The sequence below is a fragment of the Triticum dicoccoides genome, chromosome 2B (genome assembly GCF_002162155.2).
Source record: "Triticum dicoccoides isolate Atlit2015 ecotype Zavitan chromosome 2B, WEW_v2.0, whole genome shotgun sequence".
Classification (NCBI taxonomy): domain Eukaryota; kingdom Viridiplantae; phylum Streptophyta; class Magnoliopsida; order Poales; family Poaceae; genus Triticum; species Triticum dicoccoides.
The window spans coordinates 424,445,567-424,464,295 of NC_041383.1; the positions used below are offsets into that span (position 1 = coordinate 424,445,567).

General features: G+C 45.7%; 1 pseudogene; it reads right to left on the reverse strand.

The window, feature by feature from the left end:
• Window positions 1-18,729, reverse strand: part of LOC119367791 — a 143,523-nt pseudogene that overhangs the window by 97,116 nt on the left and 27,678 nt on the right.

Below are 18,729 nucleotides of genomic sequence, written 5' to 3' on the forward strand. Positions count from 1 at the left end.
AAAATCCTACCGAGTGAAGAGCAAACCTCTCACTCGGGGGCTTAGCTGCAGCCCAGTGCTCGCCTAAGTTATAAAAATCCTACCGAGTGAAGAGCAAACCTCTCACTCGGGGGCTTAGCTGCAGCCCAGCGCTCGCCTAAGTTATCAAAATCCTACCGAGTGAAGAGCAAACCTCTCACTCGGGAGGTTTAGCTGCAGCCCAGCGCTCGCCTAAGTGGATTAAGGAATAAGTCGACTGCAGTGAGCGTCTTGCTTTGAACCTGCAAAAGACATTTCGAGCCGAAAGCTATCATATTCAAACACCAAATTCAAGTTCAGATCGATACCTAAAGGAACCGAAAGTGCTCAGGCGCTAAGCCTGTTAAGGTTTATCGGTTACAACTCCACTCGGCATACCAAGGCAAATTTAAAGCGTCGAGCTTAGAAGAAGTTTTTTACCCCTCCTGTGGAGGGCTGGAAGGTGCAACAAACTCATCAAGATAAATTCCATCTGCGATCCGAGTGGCAGCAGCAAGGAAAGTTTCCATAAAGGACCTGAAGTCGTGTTTCTTGGTGTTGGCCACTCGGAGGGCAGCCAGCTTGTCTTCTCGCGCATCTTTGCAGTGGACTCGGGCCAGACATAGAGCAACATCTGCACCACACCGAGCCGAGGACTTTTTCCACTCCTGCACTCGACCAGGGACAGCGTTCAAACGAGCCATCAGCGACTCGAGGTCGTTCTGGAGTGTCTCCCCGGGCCAAAGCATTGAGTCGATGCGAGATGTGGCGACCCTCAGCCTTGCAAGATAGTCCACGGCAGCTGCAACACGGGACTCCAGTCGGAAAACATTCATGGCAACTTCGTCGTTCACCGAAGAATTGACGGGGTCAAGGTTTGGTTCCAGCCGGCTAGTCTCTTCTTCAAAGTTTTGACAAAATTCTGCAAGGATGATCACCGAGTCACAGCAATGGTCGAATGAAACAAACCACAGTTGAAAGTGATTGTTGAAGGTTTACCTTCAAGCATAAGAAACAGCTTCTTGGCAAGACCACTCAGGAAGGCCTCCAGATTGTTTTTCTTCTCAAGAGCAGCTTTCAGATTGGTATTTTCTTGTTCAAGCTTGGTAACTGAAGCTAACTTCTCGTCGGCAAGCTTGATCCTCTCAGCTAGTTCAAGGTCTTTTTTCCTTTGGGCCTCCCTCACCTTACCTGCAAGTTACAGCAAGATCAGATTTTGAAACAAATGAAGGGAAAAAGCAGTCGTCGAGGTCTCACCAAACATACCTTCGGTCTCCTCCTTTGCCTTTGTCAGATTCTCCTGAACCAGCTTCAAATTCAGCTCGAGTTGAATGTGCTTGTTTTCCAGTTCAGTGTAGCGAGCCGCAAGGTCACAGGAGTTCTGCGAAGAACCAATCGACTAAATGACAAAGATAATTCACTTCCGAGTGGAAAAGGATAAATCACGCGTTTCTAAAACTACAGCCGAATTCAAGCATTCGACCGTAGTCTCGGGGACTACACCCAGTGGGTGCACTCAGCGTGCCCCCACTAATCCTATTGAAGACAGAGTCGACCAGTCGACCGGTTTGCGAAATCCAGTCGCCATAGTCGAATGACGGAAAGACTAAACTTATAAAGCCTAAGGCCGACTGCCAGCAGTCGACCTTAGCCTTGGGGACTACACCCACTGGGTGCACTCAGTGTGCCCCCACTAATCCTATTGGAGATAGAGTCGACCAGTCGACCTCAAAAAAAAAGAAAAAAGAAAAAAAAGAGAGAGATGTATTCTTTAAGACTGTAATCGACTGCAAGCAGTCGACCACAGTCTCGGGGACTACACCCAGTGGGTGCACTCAGCGTGCCCCCACCGGTTTGCGAAATCCATTCGCCATAGTCGAATGACGGAAAGACTGAACTTATAAAGCCTAAGGCCGACTGCCAGCAGTCGACCTTAGCCTTGGGGACTACACCCAGCGGGTGCACTCAGCGTGCCCCCGCTAACACGGAGTTTAAATCGACACACCCAGTGGGTGATTATTATGAATTCTGGAAAGAAAACAAGCGGTGGTCGACTGACCTGAACATTGCTTTGAAGGGCGGAACTGGCGTCGTAAGCTGCCTCGCTCGCATCCCGGATGGTCCTCAACTGCTCCATCATGATCCCTGCCTGGCGTATCGCCTCCTTCGCTGCGCCAGCTTGGTCCTCTGGGACGTGGTGCGTCGTGAAGAGGGAGGGCTGCGGAGCACTCGTCAGCGGATCTGCGAAGGACACAGTGTGTCGAGTGGCGTTTTCCTCCTCCGCGACCAAAGTCTCAGGCACCGTCACATCCTGGGGCACCCTGCTGGCAGACGTTTTCCTTCTCATTCTGTGCTTCAGCGGTTCCTCATCTTCATCATCATCAGGGAGAGTGATAATAACATTGGATGGAGCTACAGAAAAGGATTAGAATTAGAGATCATGAGTCAGTCGACTAGAAATGGGGTTAAGAGTATAGTACCAGGTTTTGAGGTTGCTGCGTCCTCCATCTCATGATCGTCAGCCCGGGCTGAGGTCTCAGAAGTAGCAGCACTGCAACTCCAAAGAGTCAGTCGACTAACTCCAGCGCTAACCAGAGATAAAGTTCACACAAAACAAGAAGACTTAAGCAACATGATTACCCTGATATGGTGGGGATGGACACCTTCATCTTCGGCAGGTGCTTGGTCGGCTTTGACGGGGCCGCCCTGGGCTGCTTCGACGCCTTTTCAGTCGGCGCCGGAGAGGTGGTCCGAGGGCGCTTGGTCGACTGTGTGACAGTCGCAACCCCCTTGCCACGTTCAGTCGCAGGGTCGTGGACAAGCTTCGACCGCCTTTCCGAGCGCATGGTGCAACCTCCTCCTCCTCCTCTTCCTCGTCCTCATCAACATCATCATCATCGTCATCAGTGTCATCATCATCGTCATCATCCTCAGCGGCGTCAGAGTCCCACTCCTCCTCCTGGCTCTCGCCCCCGCTCGCTTCTCCCTCCTCAGTCGGAGCCTGTGCTCCGTTGGGCATCGAGTACAGCTCAGTGAGGGCCTGATAGACATCAAGACAAAGATCAGTCGACCGATCGGCAGAGAAAACAGAGATAAATGTGACGAGAATACAACGGGAAGTGGAGCAGACATACCTTGTTTGGATCACTGTGGCAGTTGAGTGGAGGAATCCTTCTGGCTCCGCGAGGGTTATCCTTGGTCCCAGTAACAGCGGCCATCCACCTTTCCAGAGTGGCATCGTCGACTGTTTCTGGATTGACCCGAGTCACATCCTCAGTCCCGCAGTACAACCACATGCAATGGCTCCGGAACTGAAGAGGCTGGATACGACGCCTCAGAAAAACCTCCAGGAGATCCATACCCATCACTCCATCCCGAACCAACTGAACTACACGCTCCATCAGCATCTTCACGTCAGCTTTCTCCTCCGGAATCACCTTCAGAGAGGAGGGCTTGTTCACTCGATCCATGGTGAACTGAGGGAGTCCACTCGACTGCCCCGGCGTCGACTGATCCTGGCAGTAGAACCAGGTCGACTGCCAGCCTCTGACCGACTCGGGAAATGTCATGGCTGGGAAGGTGCTCTTGTTCCTCATCTGGATCCCCAGACCCCCACACATTTGGACAACTCGGGTTCTTTCGTCGCCTGGGCTCGCCTTCTTCACGGTCTGAGAGCGACACGTGAATATGTGCTTGAACAAGCCCCAATGCGGTCCAAAGAAGTTCAAGAAACCACGAAAGAAAATGCTCGGCGGCAAAGAGAATCCGCGGTTAACATGGGTAGCCAGAAGCACGCACTCACCCTCTTCCAGCTGGGGCTGCCACTCTTTCCCCGGAAGCCTCGCAGCTCCATGAGGGGTCAGGCCCTCGTTGGCCATGTCGAGGAGATCCTTCTACGTGATGGTCGACTGGATCCAATCTCCCTGGACCCAGCCTTTCGGTAGGCGAGATCTAGACGAAGACCCGCCGCGGCTGGTGGATCTCCCCTTCGCCTTCTCCGTCGCCGACGCCTTCTTCGCGCGTTCCAGCACCGCCGTCTTCTCCTTGACCATGGCTACCGGCAAGGCGCGCGAGGAGAAGTTGTGCAGAGGCGAGAGCGAGCGCGTTGGGCGGAGACGAAGGGAGCAGAGGGAGAATGCTGAGGCAGTGTTCAAAAAACCCTCGCCGGGCGCATTTATAAGATCCCTTCCGAGTGGATGACAGGTGGGCCCGGTCGATCTAATCATATCCTGAAACAGTTGCGCGGGCGTGATACGTGGCAAAAAAAGCGGCGCGGGGATCGAGGCGTCTATGCTCCGTCCCATCCGAGCGCCGCGGACCGCTCCGCTTCGCGCGCTCCCCCAAATTCCGTATCCCGCGGAATCCGCGAACGGCAGATCAGTCTGCCAGACGCGGGATTTCCTGCGATCTGTCGCTCGGAAATCAGCGAAGTCCAAAAGATCACTCGACGAAGAAAAAGAATGGATCGAGTCGACTGAAGAAAAGTTGCTCACTACCAACAAAGAGATTTTTTGGCTCAAAGCAACGTACGACTAGCATGCGAAGGCTAATCAGAAACAACATCAACTCCTTCATCACTCAAGCCTCAATCCATTTGGGGGCTAATGATGGAGTCATGTACCTAGGGTAGGGTCACAGACCTGATCTAAGTACCCTGCCCAGGGACATCTTTAGAAGAGATCACCTTCCAGTCGACCTACGAGGGACTCACTCGACTGACTTGAAGGACTCGACCACGAAGACTCACTCGACCACCAGAAGGTCAAGAGGCACTCTGCACTGCAACGGTCTGTAATTAAGTAGACTTTATGATAGTAAAGACACTTTATGTGGGGCGTTACCAGTAACGCCCCGGACTTAACGCACCTTAAACCCTCTCCTACGTGGGCTGGCTGGGGTCCTGGCGCACTCTATATAAGCCACCCCCCTCCACAGGTAGGAGGGTTCGGCACTCTGTAACTCATATACACGTAATCCACTCGACCGCCTCCGGGCTCCGAGACGTAGGGCTTTTACTTCCTCCGAGAAGGGCCTGAACTCGTACATCTCTTGTGTTTACAACCTCTCCATAGCTAGGACCTTGCCTCTCCATACCTACCCCCACTCTACTGTCAGACTTAGAACCACGACAGCAGTGGGGGTCTTCATTTTTTGTGTATGTAATAAGGATGCACTAGTGTGTGAAGAGATATATGTGGTGGGTCCGAGCTGTCAGTGGCGGGAATGTTTTTTTCGCAAAATACAGAAGCCCTTCTAGTGGGTCCCTGCTGTCAGGTGGAGGAATCATTATATTGCGCGTAATAAGGAGGCACTTCCTTGCTGCGGTCGTGGACCCAACTATCAGCCTCTCCACGTATAGTCCTCTTCCGATGGAAGTCATTCCTTGACCACATTGAGCACGCCGCGTCGAGAGCATCAACACAGGGCCGACGGCAAGCCTAGGAAGGGAATGACCAGGAGCCGGGAAGACTCGGCTGTTGTTTCCCATGCGGAGGGGAGTACGAGTGTTTACTGCTTCGGCTGCCGTGTGAGGTTGCCGTCGCCGGAGAATAACAGGAGGTTAGGGTGAGTAGAGGGATGGCTAGGCCAGCGATGAGAGTATGGTGGGGCGGCGAGGCCCGCGCGACAGCACAACCGGCCACGGGAGGAGGGAGCAGGCAGTCCCGTCGGCCCTTGTTTGAGTAGCGGGAGCAGGAAGAGCAGAGATTGAAGAAGCACGACGGCCGTTGGATGGACATCCAAAAGTCAATGCGCGTGTTGACTAAGTTGGCACGGCGTTGCGTGCACATCAACCTTTTTTAGGAAAGCGTACGCGTCAACCTATAGTAGGCACACAAGTCAGCCTCAAATCTGTGGAAAACAGCATACGTCCCATCTGCCATTATTTCTAATAATTTGCAACCCATTTGCTAATTATTAAAGATTTTTTTGGAGCCCTTATTCTTTTTGTTAGCATTACAGCCCATATTGTGGCCACAGTTAAAACATTATACGGAATTTTGCATATTTCGGTGCTGTCCGAACTGTTTTTAATCCCGAAATTTCGAGTCACACACAAACCAATTTGAAAAATAAATTCATATCAATATAAAATCCAAATAATTGTCCACGCATAAAAATCAATGGAATTTAAAATCTCAAAATGAAAAAAAGAAATTTGAAACTAATTGCCGGTTTGATGTGTTTTAAAAATGTACAACCCATTTCTCATTACTGATAGCCCATTTTCTCGTCTTGAAAGATTTGCAGCCCAACAGGGCTGACAAAGCAAGTAGGCCTCGGTTGGGTATTCTGCAAAAGAACAAAAGAACTAGGCTGGCCATTTTCAGAAATAAAAAAAACTACTAGGATGGTCTTGTGGTAAACATAAAAGAAAAGGCTAGCTAGAAAGGCCAGAGTGCCCCGCACAACCCAGTTGACACCCTGCTTCCGTCTCAAAAACAAAGATAACTGGGCAAGCTACTTCCCTAAAAAAACTGGGCAAGCTACTGGGTCCCTCGTGTCAGCCGCTCGTTGTGCAATTCTCTCATTTATTGACTATGTTGACAATGGCATGGGACCCAGATGCCAAAAATCCATTAGGAGGAACCATTTTCCTGGCTTGAAACAAGGAGGCACTTGCTTGCATATTGCAATGACCCTGGTGGGTCCCTCCTATCATCCTCTCCATGTACAATCATCTCCTGATTGTGTACGCGTCAACCTAGTAGGCCCAGAAGTCAGCCTCTAAACCCGTGGCGGATAAATACAACCCATTTTAAAAAATAACGGCCCATTCCATACGTTCACACGGAAAGTTCAACATTCATAGCAAAGTAACAGGTCTGATCAGATATAGAGTACCGAACTTCCATGTTGATAACCATCATAGCCAAGTTAACTATCTACTCCCACTAACACTCCAGTGTACAAGTACTGACTTACTCCTAGCTAAATAGACGATGTCGGCCGCCCTCTGCGGTACACGCTAAATGCCGGCACCGACGTCCTCCTCCTCTCCTTGGACTTGCCAGAGGTGCGATAGGGCGCATTGCTCGCGCGCGTTGGTCCTTTCCGTGCCGGCATGGTCCACCAAAGCTCTGGCTTCTAAGCGGGAAACCCACTTGACGAGTTGGTAGTAAAATTCAGCGTCACGCACGCGTGCGTGCCCGACAGCCTCTAGGGCTATTTGCCGGCCACCGGCCTCCATGTAGTCGGCCCAGTCACGGGGGCTCTGCTTGCGACTCAAAGCGGCGGTGCCCTGCTACTCCATGCCCCGCTGGCGGCACAAATTAGGATATGCTGCTCCTCCGCCAGGCGTCGCGCTCCAACAAGTCCTCATACTCCGCATTGTATCTAAAGACCGATATAATGCCTCCTCCCTCCGTCTTCCTTCCGGTGAATAACCGAACACTAGCTCCGACGGTGAGCGCCTCTGGCATCGCCTATTGCGGACGATCGGGAGCATACCGGACGTGGCGAGAGCAAGGGTAAGTGGCAAGTGACGTTGGGCCGGTGGGGGTTGTGAGGGGAGCCGATAGGGCGAGTTGGGAGACGGTGCTACTGGAGAACACCGGGAACCAGTAATTATAGGCGAAAGGTAGGTGAAGCAGCGTGTCACGGGAAACGCGGCGGTTATCAAATTTCAATGCATAAGAAGGCATGGCTTAGCGCGCCAGCTTACCATGGAAAACTGGAAAAACTGATGTGTCATCTCATCCTGTCAGTGGTGCGTCCCATCCGTGTTGGGCCGCACATCGGCATGACGGTCAAACGAGTGCACTCGAATCATCCAGATGAGGTACTCCCTCCTTGTCAAAAATTATTCCACCACTCATCATCTACCTTGGTTGGTGAGATTTTTGAATTGATCCCTGCAAACCGGAAAGGAGGTAGTACTCCCTCCATTTCTTTTTAGTCTGCATATAAGATTTGGCAAAGTCAAACTTTTAAAGTTTGACCAACTTTGTAAAAAATATCAACATCTACAATACTAAAGCTATATGGTAGGAAAACTAATTTCATGATGCATGTAACAATATTGATTTCATATTGTGAATCTTTATATTTTTTTCTATAAACATAGTCAAAGTTAACAAAGTTTGACTTTGACCAAACCTTATATGTAGACTAAAAGGAAATGGAGGGTGTACGTGCGTGATCCACTATTTATTCATGTAGGATCGAGTAGGTCGGATAGTGTACGTGTTGGATCGAGTAGGTCGGATAGTGTACGTGTAGGATCGCATTAGCTGATGAACGTTCACTGGGTGATAAGGCATTTGCGAACATTTTTGCTGGCAGTTTCTTCAGATTCACATGGCATTTTCTTCAGAACAGCTTGTCAGTTTCTTCAGAGGTAGGCATTTTTATTCAAAAAACTACCACCTTTGGATCTTGTATCACAACTAAAACTGCCAGGAGCGTATTAGTAGGCTAGCTAGTGATCGATAAGTAAATTGTAAACATTGAGCGAAAAAAATAAGGAACTGCTAGTAACTTGTAAACACTGAGAACACAGAAATCAGGATCATGCTGTGCACAGTAGTAAGAGCCCATCCGTTCGAAATGTTCACACGAGACTCACAAGCTTGGCATTGTAATATGTTCACATTAGTAGCCCAAATTCAAAACCAACTAGTAACATGTTAATGCATCTCAATGATTCATAGATCATATACAAATATGTAGCCCTAAAATCAAAGATCTAGAAAAAATATATGTTCTTCCTACTAACATGGATGCTTCTCTGGGCCAACATTTAGTATAGAGTGAAAGACAAATTTGTTTGTGAAGTCTACAATTCCTCTTGCAAATGTAAGTGGTTTCACCAACAGCTGGAACCATGAGAATTAACCACACAAGACGGAGGAACATCCACTGCAATATGACTTGGTCTTCGCTCGATCACACAGCGAGACTATTCTCGGAATACAAACTTTAACTTAGGCAAAATGATGCCCATTGTATAATCAGACCAAAGCAATGAAGCACCTAGTGTTGGCCAATAAATAGTACAGTACTACTTTTGTGCAGTCCATGAAGTGACTATCCAAATCTTTCCGTGTCAATTTTCAAATGGCACTGCATGCAGTGACTATACTATTCTTTTGTGTAGTTTCACCAAAATTGCGGTCACTATATTTGTTTGCCAAATAGCAACGGGCAGACATCTGTCTGCACAAATATCAACCAGCTAGTAAACATATACCTCGCCATGTATTTTCGGTTTAAACACGACTCTTCCGCTTAGCATCTGTCATGTTTTGCACTGGACAATTTGATACTGTCATGTTTTGCCCTGGACAATTTTGTACTGAATTGATTTGCTAGTATAGAGCATAAATATAGCGCATATTCTTCATTAGACCAAGGATATCCATGTTCGCAGTGATGGAGGAGGTGAAATCGATACAACCGAAATTGAGCATCCAACCATTGAATCATGTCCTGCACATCCAATGTAGGTCCACCTTGCCAATAAATTCACATGCAAACCACTAATATTACTATCTAATGACAGTACAAAAAGAGTAGCAAGATAGTAGCAAACCATGTACCTTCGTAATGAACAACTCATAGTGCCACCAATTGGGTATAAAGGTTTGGAAGAAAACATGCTCCTAATGTTGAAACATTTGGACTTTTTGTGCAGTTCCACTAAAATCAAGCATCCATGTTTGCATAGATATTGAGAGTGTGATTAGTATAAAAGTGGCACTAGTTGAAGCATAGACTCACAAATATAAGAATTCCAATTTCTTAATGGGAAAAGGTAGCAAGACTGTTTCTAACCACCTGTTCGAAGGAACAAATTAGACAACATCGACTGATCTCAGGAAAACATACATAGTATTTTCTGAAAAACTGAGCCATTCCTGACCTTTCCTCTTCTTTTAAGCATATTTTGTACAGTTCAACTAAACTAAAAATGCCATCACCGCCTTGACAATTCAGTGACACTGTAGAAAAAGAAATGATTTGACATTACATCATGATGTCAGGTATGTAATCGACATGCATTAGAGACAAACATACATACCTCCTCCGATAACATAATGAACACTCATTTTAACAAAGGTGTGACTAGCTTTACAGGGATAATTTGAGTGAACTCTACACCCTCTGTTCCTTAATATAAGATGTTTCCACAGTCCAATTTAAAGTACCAAACGTCTAGTATTTAGAAAAACAGGTAGTAGTTTTCTTGAGCACATATCTGGGAAAGCTTGCCACACTTTATATATTTCCATACGCTAGTGCAACACCATTCGAATAGTACAAATATACACTAATCTAGTGGCTAGTGCAATAGTAGAGTAGTTTTTTTATTACGGGGTGCAGTACAATGGTTTTACTGAATAGATTTCCATAAGCTAGCACCGGAAGATTCTATAAGCATTAACAATACAAAATGTAAAGGTAACAAGTTTCAACATAGGTATACTAGCTATGCGACAACATTAAACCAAATACAAAAGTCTGAAGGTAACTAGCATTATTAACTAATGAAAGTATAAAAAATGCAAACCATGTACCATCAAGGTAAATATCATTTCGAACTCGAGGGGACTTGAAAAATTGCTATCCCAATCTGGATAATCGATCAAACATCAAAACTTGATCGAACGGATCAAGAGAACAGCCGGAGGAGGAGGTGCCCACTCTTGACCTTTCCTCTTCTCTCCGTAATTTTTTGTGCAGTTTAACCAAAATAAAATGATGTCAGCGCCTTCGCATTTTGGTGACACTGTACAAAAAATTGACTTACCTCATGAAAGTGAGGTATGTCATCTATAAGCATTAACAATGCAAAAATCTGAAGGTAGTAACAAGTTTCATCGTTGGTATGCTGGTTGTGCAACAACATTAGAATGCCTTAGCTAAAAAATATTTAATACATCCACAATCAACAGCTAACCCTGAAATAATCTAGTGACATTAAATGGCATTGCTTAAATTTATCGGTGGCATTAGACTGAGTGAGGCATTAGTTAAACGTGGCATCACTTTAGCATTAGCACTACTTGACTTTACCGCTGGCGTTATACTAACAGCAAAAAAGTGGCAATAAGAGCATGGGAGGCCCATTCGGATAGTGGGCGCACCAGTACGATGTACCTCCATGGAGGCATAGAGTGGTGCCCAGAGAAACAAATATCCACGCATCATATGTGGATTACGTCCCATTTTTGTGCTCTTTAGCCACCGTTTTCCCATGTGAGGACAAAAAACCAATCGACCTGGTCATTCTCTATTGTGTTGTCATGCCTTTGTACCCTTTTTCACCCTTTTTGAACCAAGAGACACGAGACTCGTTCCTTAGCTACCGATTTTCCCCTTCTCAACCTAGATGCGAGTTTGATGCCTAGTCTCTTCGACGGTACTTTCTCCCTTCCTTTCCTTATTCAGCCCAAATATGGATTAGTCTGCATGAAGTAGGGTTTCCTTTAATGGTGCAAATTATGGTTTTCGTTTGCATGACCAGCAGAGCAGAGGATAGCAAATTGGGAAGACGGTGGAGTGGAAAAATATCCACATGCAGCGACCTGGCAGATGGGGCAATAGAACAAGGGTATGGTTCGAAAAGAGGTAGCATACCTGAGGGTTGGCGGGAAGTGGCTTTGCTCGTGGTCGTCGTCCTCTACACACGCTACGACAGCGAGTTTGGGGATGGAGGCCATCCCGCGCGGGTGCTAGGTTTGAGAGGACGGCCTTGTTGTCAGTGCGTGACCTCGCCTGCCGACGACGAGCGCATCAACGCTGCACGTCCTTTTCTTCCCCGGCGGATCTGTGACCACCGGTGAGGTGGGATAGAGAGGCCATCTTTTTTAGATCTAGAGAGAGGGTGATAGTGTGAGAAGCAAGTGGGCAGCCCTTAGCAACAAGCACTGAAGCTCCAGCCTATATATCTTTTTTGATACTAGTAATAGAGGTGGAGTAGTGGTAGAGTAGTTTATATTTTCTCTGCATATAGTACCAGTTAGTCGTGCTTCAAAACTGAATGGCACACCATTAAAAAAATAAAGTCGAGAAATAATGCGGCACCTCAGGCCAACACGGCCAGATCGCCTTTTGCACGAGAAATGACACACCATGTTTCGTTGACATGTGGTCCCGCTCCAACATGTTAGTGAGACGACGACGAGTCCTTTTGTACATATTTCTGAACAGACGCCTATGTAGTCCGGGGCGCCTCTTCCTGTACCGTGGCAACCATCCACTGCCTCTTCGCCTTTGCCTCTCGATTTGGAACTACTGTCACACGCTCTTCCTCCCTCCTCCATTTGCCTTCACCCTTCCTTCTGCCATTGTTCGATCATATTCTCCATGGAGGGAAGAGGCCAAAAACGACCCCATTATTCTTGCCCCGATCTGAAAGATGACATGGTGGAGGAACTCATTGATCGGTGCAACGTCATCACCTCGGCTAGCATGGCAGGTCCGCTCAAGACCATTCTTGACTCAACTAATAATATCATTACAAAGAACCCAAGGGTCTGATGACCCACAAGTATATGGGGTCAATTGTAGCCTTTTCGATAAGTAAGAGTGTTGAACCCAACGAGGAGCAGAAGGAAATGACAAGTGGTTTTCAGCAAGGTAATGTTTGCAAGTGCTAAAATTCTAAGTAGCAGAGTAGTTTGATTGCAAGATAATTTGTAACGAGCAAGTAACAATAGTAATAACAAAAGTGCAGCAAGGTAGCCCAAACCTTTTGAGTCAAAGGACAGGCCAAAACGGTCTCTTATGATAAGCAAAGTGTTCTTGAGGGTACACGGGAATTTCATCTAGTCACTTTCATCATGTTGGCTTAATTCATGTTCGGTACTATGATAATTTGATATGTGGGTGGACCAGTGCTTAGGTGCTATTCTTACTTGAACCAACCTCCTACTTATGATTAACCCTCTCGCAAGCATCCACAACTACGAGAAAAGTATTAAGAATAAATTCTAACCATAGCATTAAACTATTGGATCCAGTCGGTCCGTTACGGAATAGCGCATAAACTGGGGTTTAAGCTTCTGTCATTCTCGCAACCCACCATCTAATAACTACTCCACAATGCACTCCCTTAGGCCCAAATATGGTGAAGTGTCATGTAGTCGACATTCACATGACACCACTAAGAGAATGACAACATACATATCATCAAAATATTGAACACATATCAAGTTCACATGATTACTTGCAACATGATTTCTCCCATGACCTCAAGAATGAAAGTAACTACTCACAAATGATTAACATGCTCAAGATCAGAGGGGTATTAATTAGCATAATTTATCTGAACATATAATATTCCACCAAATAAACCATATAGTAATCAACTACAAGATGTAATCAACACTACTAGTCACCCACAAGCACCAATCTATAGTTTTGGTACAAAGATTGAACACAAGAGATGAACTAGGGTTTGAGAGGAGTTGGTGCTGTGAAGATGTCGATGAATATAGCCCTCCCCAAGATGGGAGAGCTGTTGGTGATGATGATGATGATTTCCCCCTCTGGGAGGGAAGTTCCCCCGGTGAAATCGCTCTGTCGGAGGGCAAAAGTGCTCCTACCCAAGTTCCGCCTCGAGGTAGAGGCGCTTCGTCCCGAAAGTCCTCTCCTTAATTTTTCTAGGTAAAAATGACTTATATACCAGAAGATGGGCACTGGAGGTGGGCCGAGGAGGGCATCACCCACCAGGGTGCGCCTGGGCCTCCTAGCGCACCCAGGTGGGTTGTGTCCACTTGGTGGGCCTCCTATGGTACTTATTTGCTCCAATAATTCTTAAATATTCGATAAAAAATCCTCGGGAAGTTTCACCTCATTTGGAGTTGTGCAGAATAGGTAGCTTGACGTTGCTTTTTCAGGTCCAGACTGCCAGAATTCTCCCCCTTTGTGCATACCTTGCGTATTGCGAGAGAAAAGGCATTAGAATTACTCCATAAAGCATTATTATACAATAAAACAACATAAATAACAGTAGGAAAACATGATGCAAAATGTACGTATCAACTCCCCCAAGCTTAGACCACGCTTGTCCTCAAGCGAAAACCGAAATCGAAACATGTCCACATGCTTAGAGAGAGAGGTGTCGATAAAAAATACAGACATAGCAGCATCATGTGACTTATTATAACAGCAACAAACGTTAACATAATACCTTTATCATCTAACTTTTATCATAAACTTCTCATGAACAAGTGACGATTCATCACAACATCGAAGTATAAAGCATAAACTCTATTGGAAACCAACAAACTATGTTCTTAGTCAACTTTGCAACTACAATTCATCATCTTTTTAGGAAGGGTCACGTATCGGAGCCTTTAGGCATGTCCACATACTCAATCATCACTTAGTCTTCTATAATTGCTAACACTCACCGTGTACACATGAGCAAAACGTTTCAACCGGACACATAGAAAGATCGGGGCTTATAGTTTCGCCTCCCAACGCACTCACCTCAAGGGTGATGTCAACAATAATAACTCATGCTACCCATATTCAGCTGGATATATGTGCCTATTGGGGAACGTAGTAATTTCAAAAAATTTCCTACGTACACGCAAGATCATGGTGATGGCATAGCAACGAGAGGGGAGAGTGTTGTCCATGTATCCTCGTAGACCGTAAGCAGAAGCGTTATGACAACGCGGTTGATGTAGTCGTACGTCTTCACGATCCGACCGATCCAAGTACCGAATGTACGGCACCTCCGAGTTCAGCACACGTTCAGCTCGATGACGATCCCCGGGCTCCGATCCAGCAAAGCTTCGGGGATGAGTTCCGTCAGCACGACGGCGTGGTGACGATGATGATGCTCTACCGGCGCAGGGCTTCGCCTAAACTCCACGACGATATGACCAAGGTGGAATATGGTGGAGGGGGGCACCGCACACGGCTAAGGAACGATCCGTAGATCAACTTGTGTGTCTATGGGGTGCCCCCCCGCCCCCGTATATAAAGGAGCAAGGGGGGAGGCCGGCCGGCCCTTGGGGCGCGCCAAGGAGGGGGAAGTCCTCCTCCTAGTGGGAGTAGGACTCCCCTTTCCTAGTCCAACTAGGAAGGAGGAAGGGGGAAGGAAAGAGAGGGAGAGGGAGAGGGAAAGAGGGGCCGCGCCCCCTCCCCTAGTCTAATTCGGACTCCCCATGGGAGGGGGGGCGCCACCTCCTGGGCTGCAGCCCTCTCTCTCCCGTCAGGCCCACTAAGGCCCAATACTTCCCCGGGGGGTTCCGGTAACCCCTCCGGCACTCCGGTTTTCTCCGAAATCACCCAGAACACTTCCGGTGTCCGAATATAGTCGTCCAATATATCAATCTTTATGTCTCAACCATTTCGAGACTCCTCGTCATGTACGTGATCACATCCGGGACTCCGAACAAACTTCAATACATCAAAACTTATAAACTCATAATAAAACTGTCATCGAAACGTTAAGCGTGCGGACCCTACGGGTTCGAGAACTATGTAGACATGACCTAGAACTATTCTCGGTCAATAACCAATAGCGGAACCTGGATGCCCATATTGGTTCCTACATATTCTATGAAGATCTTTATCGGTAAAACCGCATAACAACATACGTTGTTCCCTTTGTCATCGGTATGCTACTTGCCCGAGATTTGATCGTCGGTATCCAATACCTAGTTCAATCTCGTTACTGGCAAGTCTCTTTACTTGTTACGTAATGCATCATCCTGTAACCAACTCATTGGTTATATTGCTTGCAAGGCTTATAGTGATGTGCATTACCGAGTGGGCCCAGAGATACCTCTCCGACAATCGGAGTGACAAAACCTAATCTCGAAATACGCCAACTCAACATGTACCTTCGGAGACACCTGTAGTACTCCTTTATAATCACCCAGTTACGTTGTGACGTTTGGTAGTACCCAAAGTGTTCCTTCGGTAAATGGGAGTTGCATAATTCTCATAGTTACAGGAACACATATAAGTCATGAAGAAAGCAATAGCAGTATACTAAACGATCAAGTGCTAGGCTAATGGAATGGGTCATGTCAATCGCATCATTCTTCTAATGATGTGATCCCATTAATCAAATGACAACACATGTCTATGGTTAGGAAACATAACCATCTTTGATTAATGTGCTAGTCAAGTAGAGGCATACTAGTGACTATATGTTTGTCTATGTATTCACACATGTATCATGTTTCCGGTTAATACAATTCTAGCATGAATAATAAACATTTATCATGATATGAGGAAATAAATAATAACTTTATTATTGCCTCTAGGGCATATTTCCTTCAGTGCCTAGATCTTTCCTCACCACATGATGCTTGCCAAAGGAGAAAAAAAGGAATAGAGAGAAAAACTTTGACTCTTGCATGAAAGTAAATACATGAAATAAAAGATAGGCCCTTCACAAAGGGAAGCAGAGGTTGCCATGCGCTTTTTGTTTGTATGCTCAACCCCTTAGTGCAAGAGAATGCCACGTTATATTGCCCTTTGTGATGGCAACCTTTATTATGCAGTCTGTCGCTTTTATTCTTCACCATCACATGTTTGTACAACGCTCAATTTTCCCTTATACTAAATGAGCTCACACTTTTAGAAGCAATTTTTATTGCCCTTTTTGCACCGATGACAACTTACTTGAAGGATCTTACTCAATCCATATGTAGGTATGGTGGACGCTCAAATGAGATTTGGGTTTAAGGGTTTTGGATGCACAAGTAGTATCTCTACTTAGTGCGGAGTTTTTGGCTAGCAAAGATAGGGGCAAGCACCACATGTTGAAGGACCTATGACAATATAACTTCTATGTGAATATGAACAAACATAAATCATTAAGTTGTCTTCCTTGTCCAATGTCAACAATTTTGGCATATAATATTTTGATGGGTGCTCACAATCGTAAAAGATTTCCATGATAGTATATTTATATGTGAATCTTCTCTTCCCTTATTAATTCTTTCATGAGTTTCATCATTGACCAATGCTATGTTTGTCAATCTATGATAAAATTTCCTACTTATACTTTTCTTTGTGTAATGTCATCACTTTCCATAAGATTAGCATATGATCTTTTTATTTTATTTCCTTTCTTTTTATTGCAACAAGAAAGTAAAGAAGGAAAAACTCAAACTAAACTTTATTATATATCTCGGACACGATTACAAGGATTGATCACTAAGCAAACTCACAAAAAGAATGGATCGAACTAAACTTTTATTCTTCTAATAGCAGAAGATAACCATGGATCGAACTAAGAAAGTAAAGGCAAAAGGATAGTGGAGATGATACGATACTAGGGCACCTCCCCCAAGCTTGGTGGTAGCCAAGGGGAGTGCCCATACCCAATACTCAGTTTACTTTTGGTGGTGAAGAAGGAGGTGGTGGTGATGAAGTAGAAGCAATCCGGTCTTTAAGGACCAAGAGACTCTCCAATCTTTCGATGACTATCCGCAGGGAAGCGATGTGCTCCATATGCAGAATATTTTCATGAGTGAGATACTTATTTTGTATACGAACCGTTTCAATGATCCTGAAGGCTACAATCTTAGTGAGGGTAATATGAGCATAGTAGGGTTTAAGGATATCTTCCTGTTCCTCGTTGGCGGGCAAGGCTTGCTCGTCTGTCGGCACTTGATCTCCAGTGGCCTCCTTTGCTCTTGTCCTCCATAGCTGCTCCAACGGGGTCTTCTCTCTTCAACTTGATCTTCATCAGCCAAACATCCTCTTCCATATGATCAGCGGGAGAAGAAGACATGATGCCTGGCTCAACAGATCTGACAGAAAACAGCTAGAACAGAAAACAGGAGATTTCTCCGTGATACAGAGGTTAACAGGTTCGGGAGGTATATATAGATTTTTTTATCTTGGGGAACAAGAATAATGGAAGACAAAGGGAGTCCGGAAAGTACCCGAGGTGGGCACAACCCACCTGGGAGCGCCAGGCATGGCTGGCGTGCCCTGGTGTATCGTGTCCACCAGGGTCACTTTCCTGGAAGTTCCTTATTTTCCTAATTTTCTAAATATTCCAAAACTGACAAAAATATTTTTGCGGATTTTTCATAGTCCATTTACTTACTGTATCACGTACCACCATTTTCTCATTGTTCTGGAGTGTTTCAGAAGGTTTCCTTTATGTGCTGTTCTGGTGTCAAAGTTTGGATAATATTGGTTTCAATATTAATGGGCATACCTGAGATATAGTGTTTTATTCGTTGCCCATTGACAACGTTCGGGTTAGTACCTTCGGCATTATTTATTTTGATAGCTCCAGATCGATAGACCTCCTCGATGACATAGGGACCTTCCCATTTGGGGAGGAGTTTTCCTGCAAAGAATCTGAAAAGAGAGTTGTACAAAAGAACATATTCTCCAACTTTGAACTCACGCTTTTGCATTCTTTTGTCATGACATCTTTTAACTTTTTCTTTGAATAACTTTGCATTTTCATAAGCCTGGGTTCTCCATTCTATAATGAGCTAATATCAAATAACCTCTTTTCACCAACAAGTTTGAAATCATAATTGAGTTCTTTAATTGCCCAATATGCTTTATGTTCTAACTCAAGAGGCAAATGACAAGCTTTTCCAAAAACCATTTTATATGGAGATATACCCATAGGATTTTCATGCACTGTTCTATAAGCCCAAAGTGCATCATCTAATTTCTTAGACCAATTCTTCCTAGACCTATTGACAGTCTTTTGTAAGACTAGTTTTATTTCTCTATTGCTAAGTTCAACTTGACCACTAGACTGAGGATGATAAGGTGATGCAA